General features: G+C 34.2%; 1 non-coding gene across 1 annotated transcript; it reads right to left on the reverse strand.

The window, feature by feature from the left end:
• Positions 1-12,297: 12,297 nt before the first annotated feature.
• Positions 12,298-12,404, reverse strand: LOC145013583 (small nucleolar RNA R71). Its single transcript, XR_013665133.1, has one exon. It is a non-coding gene; the product is annotated as a small nucleolar RNA R71 (small nucleolar RNA).
• Positions 12,405-12,718: the final 314 nt, after the last annotated feature.

Here is a 12,718-nt window from a genome sequence, read left to right on the forward strand (position 1 = left end):
CAAGAATGGTGTCAAAACTTCACAACACATAGATCTACACAATATGATTGTCAAGCTAGAGACTTTTTACCTCAAAAGGGCTCTAGAAGATGATTCCTTTCCAGATCTACAATCTCCAGCCACTCAACTTCTCTTTGACAACTCCCTATTTTCCTCTTTCAAGCTTAAACCACCAAGATGAGCTTTCCAAGGCCAAGATCTCTATAATTGAAGGTTGGAACATTCTAGGGTTTCTTCTGAGGCTAGGGAGGCTGATATGGGAGCTAGGGTCGAAGCCATAATGTTCTATATATAGTGGCTCACCCTCAAATTAGGGTTTAAAGACTCTGGACGTATGTTGGGCGTACCCCCCCCCCCCACACACACACACAGACCTGCATTCATTTACCTGATTACGCTGGGCGTAACCCAGCCTACGTTGGGCGTACCCAGCGTGACCCATTCTCATGCATGGCTTTCCTCATCAACTTTTGACATTAAGGTCATAAATGACAATATTTTCAAAATGTCATAACTTCTTTATTTTAAGCCCATTTCCGATGAACTTTATGTCCACACGAAGGTGGCGAGAAGCCTTATGCTTCTATCAACATTCACCGTTCCAAAACCTTCTCGAGTACAACCCACTACCCTTAAAGGACCAACACGCCCTTACTCTTGATCCCGAGGATCCATGAATCATTATTCTTAGAACGGGGCGTTACATTTATAGACATAATAGTATTTGTAATTGTGAGACAAAATTGATTATTAGTATAACCTATTTTATCATTTAGACATGCAAATATTATGGAGTGTGACTATTGTTTGTACTATACCCATAGACAAGTATTTAAAATGTATTCATTAGTATCCTATCAACACACATAATTTAAATGAACATGACTATTATCTTCCATATTGTCGCATTATTTTCTAGACACAATTGTTTTTTATTGTGACTACTATCGAAGCACGTCAATTAATATAAAATGTCACTATGTTTAGGCTTTTGTCACATTTATTTATTTTGGCCATGTCATTTGTTTCGTTTTAGGCCCATTAACTTTTTACAATTGCATGGTTTTTATATATTTAGGCACAAATATAGATACATCTAATAACCACCTATTATTATCAAATGCAAAAGATAGAAATATACAATAAAATGTAACAAAAAGAAAATTTTATTAATAAGAATATAATATTCATACATAATTTTTCCTGTTAAAAGTTGACCAAAAAAAATAATAACCAAGATAAAATCCAGATAACATCAAAAGGGAAAAAGTTTAAGAAAATATTAAACCGAGAATGAGAACTTCTACGTTGTTTTCTCAATAACATTGCTCCTTGTTTCCTTTATTATCCCATGTAGTCTTGTTGAACTTTTTCCCCTTCTTAGACTTGGTTGTCTTAATCTAAAGTTACTTGTGGTTCCTGTACCAAGAAAATTAGGTGTTAAAACCAATAATGCGAAGTTCTCTACAAACTGAGAATAAACTCATAACGGGAAAGCATTGAAAAATACAAGTTAACTCAATTAGTAATTTAGTATTTAAAACTTGCTTTGCCAAACATATAGAAAACAACTTAAAAATGAAAATTTTGGCAACAAACTTTTCATTTTTTTGGTATTTTTGTACATGAAAAAGAAACATACTTTTCATTTTTTATCACCCAGTAGTATGGAAAAGCCAATGTACTTTCTTAAAAATCTACAATGCATTTGTTTAAAACCATCCAAAACCTACATAACCTTCCAAATTCCTTTTGTTTACATGTTACGGTTTAGTATTGAAAGTGACATTCTCCATCCCAACATGTTTATCATGTGAGCCAAGTTTAATAAGTATAAAACGGATATTGCCATTAACTTTTGTTGTTTATGCCTTTGATTCATGCAACAAACAAAAGGTTAGGGTATTAAAAAGCATGCTCGGTGTGCTTGTCAAAGTATGTTGTACTTCTTTTGGGATACATAAGTTATAATGCACACATTGATCAACAAATCCACCTATTCCAGGCTTAGGTAGATCCTCGAACCATCTAGGTTGGATCAATTAAAAATAGATAAATAGCACACTTTATATATTTTATAATAAAAAACTCTTAATTATAGGTAAAATTTTAATAATAAATTGGTCAAGTGGAGTCATGGTCCATTTATTTAAAATAATTAGCTTATAATACATCTATTTAGAACAAATGAATCATGATCGATCCATTTATATTGCTTTGAGATTTAAATCTACTAATTTTGTTGATCAATAATTCTTAAATCATCACACAAACAATAATTGCAATTCACATCAGTTCTTGGATGGTTGAACCTGTTGTAGCTAAGGTTCTTCAGGGCCTAAAAAATATAAACAAAGTTAGGGTAAGAAAGATGTGACCAAAATCAAGCTACACAACAAAATTTACGGTAATCCTCCAATTCAGCTAAAGAAATAAAATTTATAGAACTCAAGGTATTTCACAACAAGATATATCAATACAAACACATATACATGTAAGTCAGGTTCTTTGAGTTGATTAATCAAACACCTTACTTGCATAAAAATAAGATGCAGGTTAACAAAAATCAAATGTTGTTAATCAAAAAGACTAAAGTTAATCAACTTTCTCCATTATGTTAAATCCATAAGCATGCAACATTTCAAGTGCTACAAAAATACAAGTTAAAAGCAAGCAACCCAACATTAGGCTTTTTCATTGAATAAAGTTTACCCAAAGTGAATGACAATTACCTGGCTCATAAATGTCGGCATCAACAGGCCTTATGACACCCACAATTCTGATTTGTGCAGCAACTAAAAGTTGTAGAATCAAATATATAGTTACAATTTACACCAACCACAACTTTGGGGGTAAAAAGTAAAAAGTTTAAAAGTGAATATACCCAAACACCATTTTTCCGGCAATGAGCACAACTAAGCTTACAACATCAATAAGCACCACCATGCCCAAAACCATCAAAGCTAGCACAAATAAGGCAACCAAGAGCAAAACAATCAGTCGACATGGGAAAGCAGTCAAAACTATCATATGACAGCAAACACCAAATAGCAGCATGGAATGAACTTGATCGCATCAAAGGCTACCACCAAACAAGATACCCAACAGGGGTAGGGTAGGTATCTATAACACCTGCAGATTCGAGGTAATCAATTAAGATATAATAAACGTTAAAAATGTTTTTTTATAGAAGATTATTTAGGATAAATAATCTTAACCAAAGTAATAGTTAGTGTTAACAATTATAACCTATTTGGTGTAATAAAGAATAATTTTTTGAATATTATATGTTTCATGATTATTATAATATAATAAAATAGGAAAAATCAGTCAAATCGTTCATATATCGTAAAAATAAGTGTGCCAAAACATATATATATATATATATATATATATATATATATATATATATATATATAATGTATTAGGAAGTATACGTCGTCCCGATCCCGAAAATATAAATTCCGTCAAAATCTGAATCCATATGAATAATATACGATTTTTATAAGATATAAAAGTCAGCCGCACACAACGAATATATGACGTAAAAAGATACAAAGAGAATGGTTGACTTTAAACTAATGCGACCAAAATGAAAATCGTAGTACTCCTTAAAATATGAACTTTGAGAAAAAGAATGCCAAAAATGAAATCCATATGAGAGAGTTATGATTTTAGCAAAATTATTTAATTTTATATAAATATGGACAAAAATATAAATTCCAAATTAGCCGACGGAGTGTAAACGAAAGTTGTAGATCTCGTCGATAGCTACGCATGGATATAAAGAACATCAAAAAACGGAGTTTGTATGAACGAGTTATACTTCTTTTATAACACATTTACGTATTAAAATAAAATGTAAATTATATATATGTGTGTGTGTGTTTATATATATATATATATATATATATATATATATATATATATATATATATTGTTAGAAATGTATCGATGATGCAGTCGTTATAAGACTAGTGTTGAGTACTTTCAACATTAGTTTAGTACAAATATCATTAAATCTATTTAAAATAGTATTATAAAGAGGTGTTTAGTCATTTAATAAGTATAGAAGGTGGTTTTTGAAAATTCAATTACTATAAATAAGAGTCTCTAGGCTCTCATATTTCTTGCACCATTCTCTTGATTCAAGATTCTTTCTCTTCTTATCCCCTGAGCATTTCTGTCCCTCATTATTCGACTTCTATTTTTGCAGTTTTTAGTATAATAAGGTGAGCATTGAAGCGCTGCAAGAATCTTTTTTAGAAAGATTCAGCGACGAAGTTCTGCCCCTGTAGATCCCGGCTCCTAGCTAAGTAAGTTATGTTACCCTACTTTAAATATGACTTATAATATCGTTATTATGAACCTATAAATAAAATTTATTAGTAATTCAAAGTCGTTATACTGATTGATCTACTTATGGGGATGATGTCTAGGCTGTGATTTAGTGACGTGTTTAAAGTGAGATTTCCAAACAGTATACTTCATATACCCAACGGACCCTACATTCGATATGATCCTACCTGGTTGTTCCTTACTTGATAGATCATGAAGTAGACTTTGAGTTAATGATGGATCTAGACTAATAATTAGTCGCAATAAAGATTAAACTAAAACTTAGTGATAATAATGCTAGGTTTTGTCGAAGGAAAATAGAATCGTTAAAAGCGAAGCGTTGTCTGAGTTTGGAATCATCATTTTAACAAGTGAGCGCATAGTTACTTTTATTTTACACATAGATATGATGTATTTTATATAAATTACATGCTATATGTGCATATTATCTGTATACGTGTTATCTATGTTGGATGAACACTAATATACGTGTTTTAAATGATTTAAACTGTATATGTATTTTATACCTATAAATTACAAGGGGTAAAGATGGGTAGATAAAAGATGAGTTGGATGATGAAATGAAAGGTGAAATAGAACATTAGATGAGGGTGAGATGTGAAAAACGAGAGAAGCCTTTACCCAAGAGTTGGCCCCGTCATCTAGCAGAATATGGATGACAACCACAGACTATTCTAGATAGTCCAGTGGAACACTACCAGGCTCGCAACCTGTAGGTGTTGTGAACGAGACGTTCACCCGGTGTATTCTAAAAACCCATTAACATGTATTGTGAACTGACTCTCGAAAATAATATTGTCAATAAACGAGATAAACCTTGGTGACTATGGACTTAGTGTCTGTTATATAAACCCTGGTGATGATGGACTTCGTGCCTATTCCTTAGGTCAATCCTTAGGAATAAATAATAAGGAGTAGATGATTCATAGAGAAGATACTTAAGAATAAAGAAGATAATGGGGATGGTTAAATGGGTTAATTATTTGATGATGAAACATAATAACTATATTATTGTGGGTTGAAAACCCTATGTACTCACCATGTTTCCCAACCTGATCCACTTAGTTTATTTGTATCAAAGATGTCGATATGAAGCTACATTACATCGAGAGATTAAGGAGATGTAGATAACTAGTGTAAATGAATTTAAGGTCTGTTTATGTTTATGTTTCTGTATTGACGATGACATCCGAAAGTTTTAAAATGAATAAAATACATTTCCTAAGAAATGCTTTGATAACATATTTATAATGTTTTTTTTGGAAAAATTCCACAATAATTTTCTTTAAAAGGTTACTCTGATTTTAAAATAAGCATAAATAAATTTTTTTAAAATGATCGTGAATTTGGGGATGTCACAGTATCAACATGGGTTTGTGGGAAGGGGTTTTAAGCATTAAACATTAAGCCATAAGTTATAAGTCATATACCCTAAGTATTAAGCCTTAAACCATAATATGTATGACTTAAGCTTTAAGTTGTTAGCAATAAGCCCTAAGCTTTTGATATGTGCATAATTAGTTAATTATTTAGTACATATTTTTAATCATTTTTAATTAATTATGTGAATAATATGGACAAAAGGTACTTCAAATGGTTTGAATTTTGTTTTTAGTCCAGAAGACATGCTTGGGAGTAAAAGGGAGAAAGGGAAAGCAATTGAAGACCAAAGAATGAAAATAAGGGACAAAAGACCATCTACTCGGCGAGTACACGAGGATATTCCAGAAGATAGCAACGATTCCTGATTCAAGACGGATAACTATGCACCTACTCGTCGAGTTGGTCCTGCTACTCGCCGAGTACACCCTGTTTTGAGATATCTATAAAAACCGAGTCTTTATCCAATGGGGCAACATTCCTGGCGATTTTTGAAGGCCACGCTGCGATTAAGAGCCCTAGAAGACGTTGAGGAACCCTAAGCTTCAATCTTTTGAAGAATTCAAGCAACTAGGTTAATCCTACCACTTAGATTTAGGAATTGAATATGTTTGATCTAGTTAAACTTGTTTTTGTGTTTGTTTCTACTGCAACTATGAACTAAATACGTTTTTGTTTCTGTTTGGGAATACCAAGGAACTCCTATGGTTTAATTATTAGTTTTTGCTTGATTGTTTATTGGTGATATATTAAATTAAGTTTGTTAAAGAACCTTATGCATTAATGTCACACCCTAAAACCGATAACGGCAGAATACATTTCGGGGTGGATGACGTAGTGTACGGTATCATCACAATTGCATAATAGTAAAAGCAAGAAACATACAACCATTTCATTTACATAGTGAGTGTATTTACAAGTGTGTTTTGTAATGTTCAACAAACACCAAAAGTAAACAAAAATAAAAGATGGGTCTTGCATGCTCCATCTTCTCCAAAAATGCTGCAGTTGTACCTGTCTATCTTCGACCTGAAGATACAAGTTATTTTGAAAAGAATATCAGCATAAAGCTGGTGAGTTCATAAGAGTTTAGTGTGAGTTCTCATATAAAAAGCATTAGAATCGTTAGTATGAAAGCTGAAGTTTATAGTTAAAAGTAGTAGTAAAACCTAGAAAATCTTATATTTTCCAGAAATGTATAGTAAGTGAAAACCTTTAAGAAATATGATATTTCCATCTTTGTAAACCATTTATCGTGGAGGTATAATAGTGACTCACCGATAAGTAAAGCAATATAGTAAGTTATACTTGAAGTAAATAATAGTGGTGCAGCTTCCTTTAGTATTAGATACTTATTTACTTCGGGATATTAACTTTATCTTTTGTTTAGTGTTTTAGTGTGGTTATAGTGTATTTCTTGTATGTCGCCAATAGTGTGAGTAATAGCGGACCCCCATGACCTTCCCGGTCATGTATAGTGTAGTGGAGTAAAGGCATCCCTGGACCTGTGCGGCTCGGACTGAAATTATCAGTCAGGATGTAATAGTGTCTGCCTCGTATAGATCTATACATATAGTGTCGTCTTCCTATCGGAAGACTTCGGGCGTAGTGCGTAGCGAATAGAGTGCCTCGTAGTGGATTAATGAGTTATCTCATGATTAGTACTTTCTCTTGTATTATAGTGGAGTAGTCTTTTGTATAACTCATATTGTATTCTCTTATTAGTGTATAGTTTCATAATAGAGAGAATTATAGTAATGTAGAGTAGTAGTTACGAGGGATAGAGACCTTAACTATACCTATTATAGTTAACTTAGTGTGTATGATTCTAGTCAGGTTAGTGATTTAGGCATCTAATGAAATAAGAAGTACTCGTAATCCGCACTAATATACGAAATATATAACTAAGAAATCAACGACAGTCGGATAGATAACCACTACCCTAAGCCCACAATCAAACAAGAACAGGAAATAAGGCGAGCTATCGGTCCTAAGTCCTCCAAGTCTTACTTATATAAATATATCAGTGTGGTTACATTTTTATAAGGAGATTTATTAAATAAAAGTATTGTACAAAAGAAACATTTAAAACTTGTTTGTTTATCCAAAATAGTTTTGAAAACAAATGATTGATTTATAAGGCATAGTGATAAATCACATGTGATTTGAACTACAGGTAGTGAATCACATGTGATTAATTCTGTAATATGATTAACTGCCTTGTATAAATTTCCATAAACATGTGTATTCAACTTGTATCTCCCCCCTACAGCAATTAAAACATTTGAAAGGTTCATTAAAGGGGTATGAACTCACATGAAATCGCGTAAATCGGGTGAATCGGGTAAATCGGGTAAAAGTGTCGGTTGAGCGTTTTGTTCCAAACAATGACTTGTGCACATTTTAAGACCCTAATGTCATATGAAAATATGTGTTTTAAAAGAAATTAATCATTTTATGCTTTCCATTTAAGTAATTAGGCATTCTAGCATCAATTCGGGGTTTTAGGGCCTAGAAGGGGTTCCCAGGAGTGGTATAAGGCCAAGAAAGATTTACGGGAGGGTCCATGAGCTCACTCACTTGGAGTTTACAGGCCAAAGGCCACTCCTTGGGAGTTTACGGCTGTAAGCCCCCTAGTCTTGGCCGTAAACTCATGTGGTCTTCCAAAATGCAAGTTTAAGGCCTTATTTCACTTCCTTGATTTAATGGTATGTGTCTTGAACTAATATGGAGGGATTAAACCCTCATTTTGTGACATTTTGGGGAGTTTACGGCCAAGACTTGTGCTTGGGCCATAAACTCCATTTAATCCCTCAAAATGGATGTTTAAATGGTACAACAAACTCCCATTCACCTTAGATAAATTCTAGAAGGCCTTAGATGGAGTTTTGGGACATTTTGGCATAAGAATTGGGGAGTTTACGGCCCAAGAATATCCTTGGCCGTAAACTCTTCTTTTGGCATCAAAATGAGAAGTTTAATGGTACAACACACATCCTAGGGCCTTAGCTAAATTCCATACATGTATTAGATAATTTTTGGGACTTGTTTGACACAAAAATTTGGGTGTTTACGGCCCAAGCTTTGACTTGGCCGTAAACTCCTCTTTTTGTCCTCAAATGATGTTGTTTAATGCACTTAAACATTTCCTAGTGCCAAGACTAAATTACTAAACACCCTAGATGAGTTTTTGGGGCTTTTAACAAGGGTTTTTGGGGTTTTTGGGGTGTTTACGGCCTAAGCATAAGCTTGGGCTGTAAACTCCTTTTTAAGCTTCAAATCCTTGTGTTTTAATGTCCAAACTCTCCTAGGTATATGTCTTAATAAGTCCATAAACTTAAAGGAAGGAAAAATGAGGTTTTTGGCAAGTTTTTAGGTGTTTACGGCCTAAGGGGCTTCTTAGGCCGTAAACTCTTTTTGGTCCTTGTTTTCTATGATTTTTGGCCCCTAAATACAATGAAGTATGTTTAGAATAAGATAGGGAATGAGTCCTTATGTTTGGAAGCCGGAATTTGCGGATTTGGGGTCGGTTTCGGGTCTAGAGAGAGAAAGTAGTGAGAGAGAGTGAAGGTGTGGTAAAAGAGTTCAATTGTAGTGTCCATTTGTATATATATGTCTCGGGTATTGCACCCGATACACAGCTACCCGATGCTAAAGTTTAACGGGGTAAAAACTTTTTACCCGGGTGAAGTGGTTGAAAAGTAATATAACTCTATTTAGTTAAACGGGGTTAACATTTACAAGTTATAATTACTTATGATAATATCGGAACATATAAATAACTAGATATTTGTTTATTGACGACTCCAAACATTACATAAAATAACATGTAGTGACGCATTCCATTAGTGAAAATAGGGTTTGTAACGGCAATATATTTGGGGTTGTCACAATTAATCACTACTATTTTCTGTTAATTGGAAGACAATTAGGCTGCATGAACATCTCTTAGTTGTTAACCTCATATGTCTATGTGAACACTAAACCATATGCTTAGGAGTCATGATTATGAAACTAAGATTAATAAGACAATAGGAAGATTAATGTGTGAGCTTGTTTGAGAAACCATCAAACAAGAGGTTAATTGAATTAGTAACTTAATTGACCACTACAAATCTTATGAGGATTGTGAGTATTTGGAGTATGGGGGGTCCTTAGGAAAACTTTTAGACACAAATGCATGCGTTGCGGTCTTGGAATAATGGTTGGGTTAGATTGGAGTTATTATATGTGATTCTAATATGCTTAAAATTTAGTTTTGCTTGTGGGCAAGCAAAAGTCAAGTGTGGGGTATTTTGATATGTGCATAATTAGTTAATTATTTAGTACATATTTTTAATCATTTTTAATTAATTATGTGAATAATGTGGACAAAAGGTACTTAAAATGGTTTGAATTTTGTTTTCAGTCCAGAAGACATGCTTGGGAGTAAAAGGGAGCAAGGGAAAGCAGTTAAAGACCAAAGAATGAAAATAAGGGACAAAAGACCATCTACTCGGCGAGTACACGACTCTACTCGGCGAGTACACGAGGATATTCCAGAAGATAGCTACGATTCCTGATTCAAGACGGATAACTATGCACCTACTCGGCGAGTTGGTTCTGCTACTCGCCGAGTACACCCTGTTTTGAGATATCTATAAAAACTGAGTCTCTATCCAATGGGGCAACATTCCTGGCGATTTTTGAAGGTCAAGATGCGATTAAGAGCCCTAGAAGACGCTGAGGAACCCTAAGCTTCAATCTTTTGAAGAATTCAAGCAACTAGGTTAATCCTACCACTTAGATTTAGGAATTGAATATGTTTGATCTAGTTAAACTTGTTTTTGTGTTTGTTTCTACTGCAACTATGAACTAAATACGTTTTTGTTTCTGTTTAGGGAATACCAAGGAACTCCTATGGTTTAATTATTAGTTTTTGCTTGATTTTTTATTGGTGATATATTAAATTAAGTTTGTTAACGAACCTTATGCATTAATCACTACTATTTTCTGTTAATTGGAAGACAATTAGGCTGCATGAACATCTCTTAGTTGTTAACCTCATATGTCTATGTGAACACTAAACCATATGCTTAGGAGTAATGATTATGAAACTAAGATTAATAAGACAATAGGAAGATTAATGTGTGAGCTTGTTTGAGAAACCATCAAACAAGAGGTTAATTGAATTAGTAACTTAATTGACCACTACAAATCTTATTTAATCCAAATCATTAACCTAACCATTATAATTGGTAGCCAATAACAATTAATCTATCATAAATACAAATAACCATAGGAGTGAATTGGTTGAACCTAAACAGAAACATCATTATCAAATTTGGTGAATTAGTTGTTTGCTTTATTTATTTAGTTAATTTAGTGTGCCTAAGTTTCTAGTCTTGCAAAACTAGAAGAAACCCCATTTACTTTTATTAATTGTTTTAGTTAAAATTAGTTATTAGTTTAATTTTCCGTTCCCTGAGTTCGACACCTTACTTACTAATCTATACCACTAAAAGACAGGTTCACTGCCTTTGTGTGCTAAATTTATTAATAAAAAGTAGGGATAAAACAAGTGCATTTTACACACATCAAGTTTTTGGCGCCGTTGCCGGGGAACGGTTCTAAATAATTAATCTAATTCCTAATTTTTTTGATCCTTTGTGTGAGTTTACTTGCATAGAGTTCATTTATTGCAATTTAGTATTTAGTAATTAGGTTTTAGCATCTATTTTAGTTTTAATATTAAGTTTAGAATTTTTCAAAATGTCACTGATACTCGTCGAGTGCAGTCGCACCTACTCGGCGAGTACCAGTTTATTTAGCAGTTAATTTATAAATTTTTTTAGTACATTTTTTTTGTTCTTTTTACGCTTTTATTCTATTTATTTCAAGACTTTCATGACTAGAGGATCAGACACCCCACTGGTACCCCCATTTGAAGATCCCGAATCCGCATTGAAAAGGAACAAAGGAAAGGACGTGGAGAGTTCAAGTACACCAAAGAAGTCGCCTTTGTCCAATTTGAAGACTATTTTTGGGAAAAAGAAGAGCAGTAAATCAGGAGCATCCAGTGCCTCTTTGATAATCGAAGATCCAATTCAAGAAGATATCGAGTACGAGACCGAGGAAGAAGAGGAGCCTACATACGAGCACGAAACCGAGTCCGAGGAAGAGTTAGCTTTCACAATGGCTAACATTGATGAAATACCCATGGGAGAATGGAAGAAGAGGATGCGCGACGACAATGGCCCGGGACTTGTGCAACCCGCAATTCCCGCGACTGCTACCTTCGAGCTAAAGGGTCATATCCTAGCTTCACTCAAAGAAATACCTTTTTATGGAAAAGATCATGAAGATGCCTACAAGCATTTGGATGAAGTCAATGATGTAGCTGATTACTTCAATATTCCAAATGTAACCCGCGAGACTCAACTACTTCGTATGCTTCCGATGACATTCAAGGGTGCTGCCAAAGACTGGCTCAAGTCACTTCCCCCCGGATCAGTCACTACTTGGGCCAAGATGAAGGAAGAATTCATTGATCACTTTTGCCCACCTTCTAAGATAGCCAAGTTGAAGGAGGCCCTTGCAAACTTTGAACAACAAGCTGGAGAGTCGCTATATGAGGCATGGGAGAGGTACAAGAGCTTACTAAGAAATTGCCCACATCATGATCTAAACAGCCAGCAAGAAGTCTCCATCTTCTATGATGGAGTCAATGTCACAACCAGGCAGTTAGTAGACTCGCAAGGCCCGCTTACAAAGAAACCGCCCCCGGTGATTAAAGAATTAATTGAAGAATTCTCTAAACACTCTAGAGAATACCATAACCTTAGACATGATGTCACTAGGGGAGCCGCTTATGCTGCTACTGAAGACTTATCCGCGGTCATGTCTATGCTAAAAACCATGGATAGGAGAATGGATAAAATGTATCAAACGATCCATGCTATTCGGGTGGGTTGTGAAAACTGCAATGGGCCTCACTTCA

The sequence above is a fragment of the Lactuca saligna genome, chromosome 8 (assembly GCF_052625555.1).
Source record: "Lactuca saligna cultivar CGN05327 chromosome 8, ASM5262555v1, whole genome shotgun sequence".
NCBI classification, from domain to species: domain Eukaryota; kingdom Viridiplantae; phylum Streptophyta; class Magnoliopsida; order Asterales; family Asteraceae; genus Lactuca; species Lactuca saligna.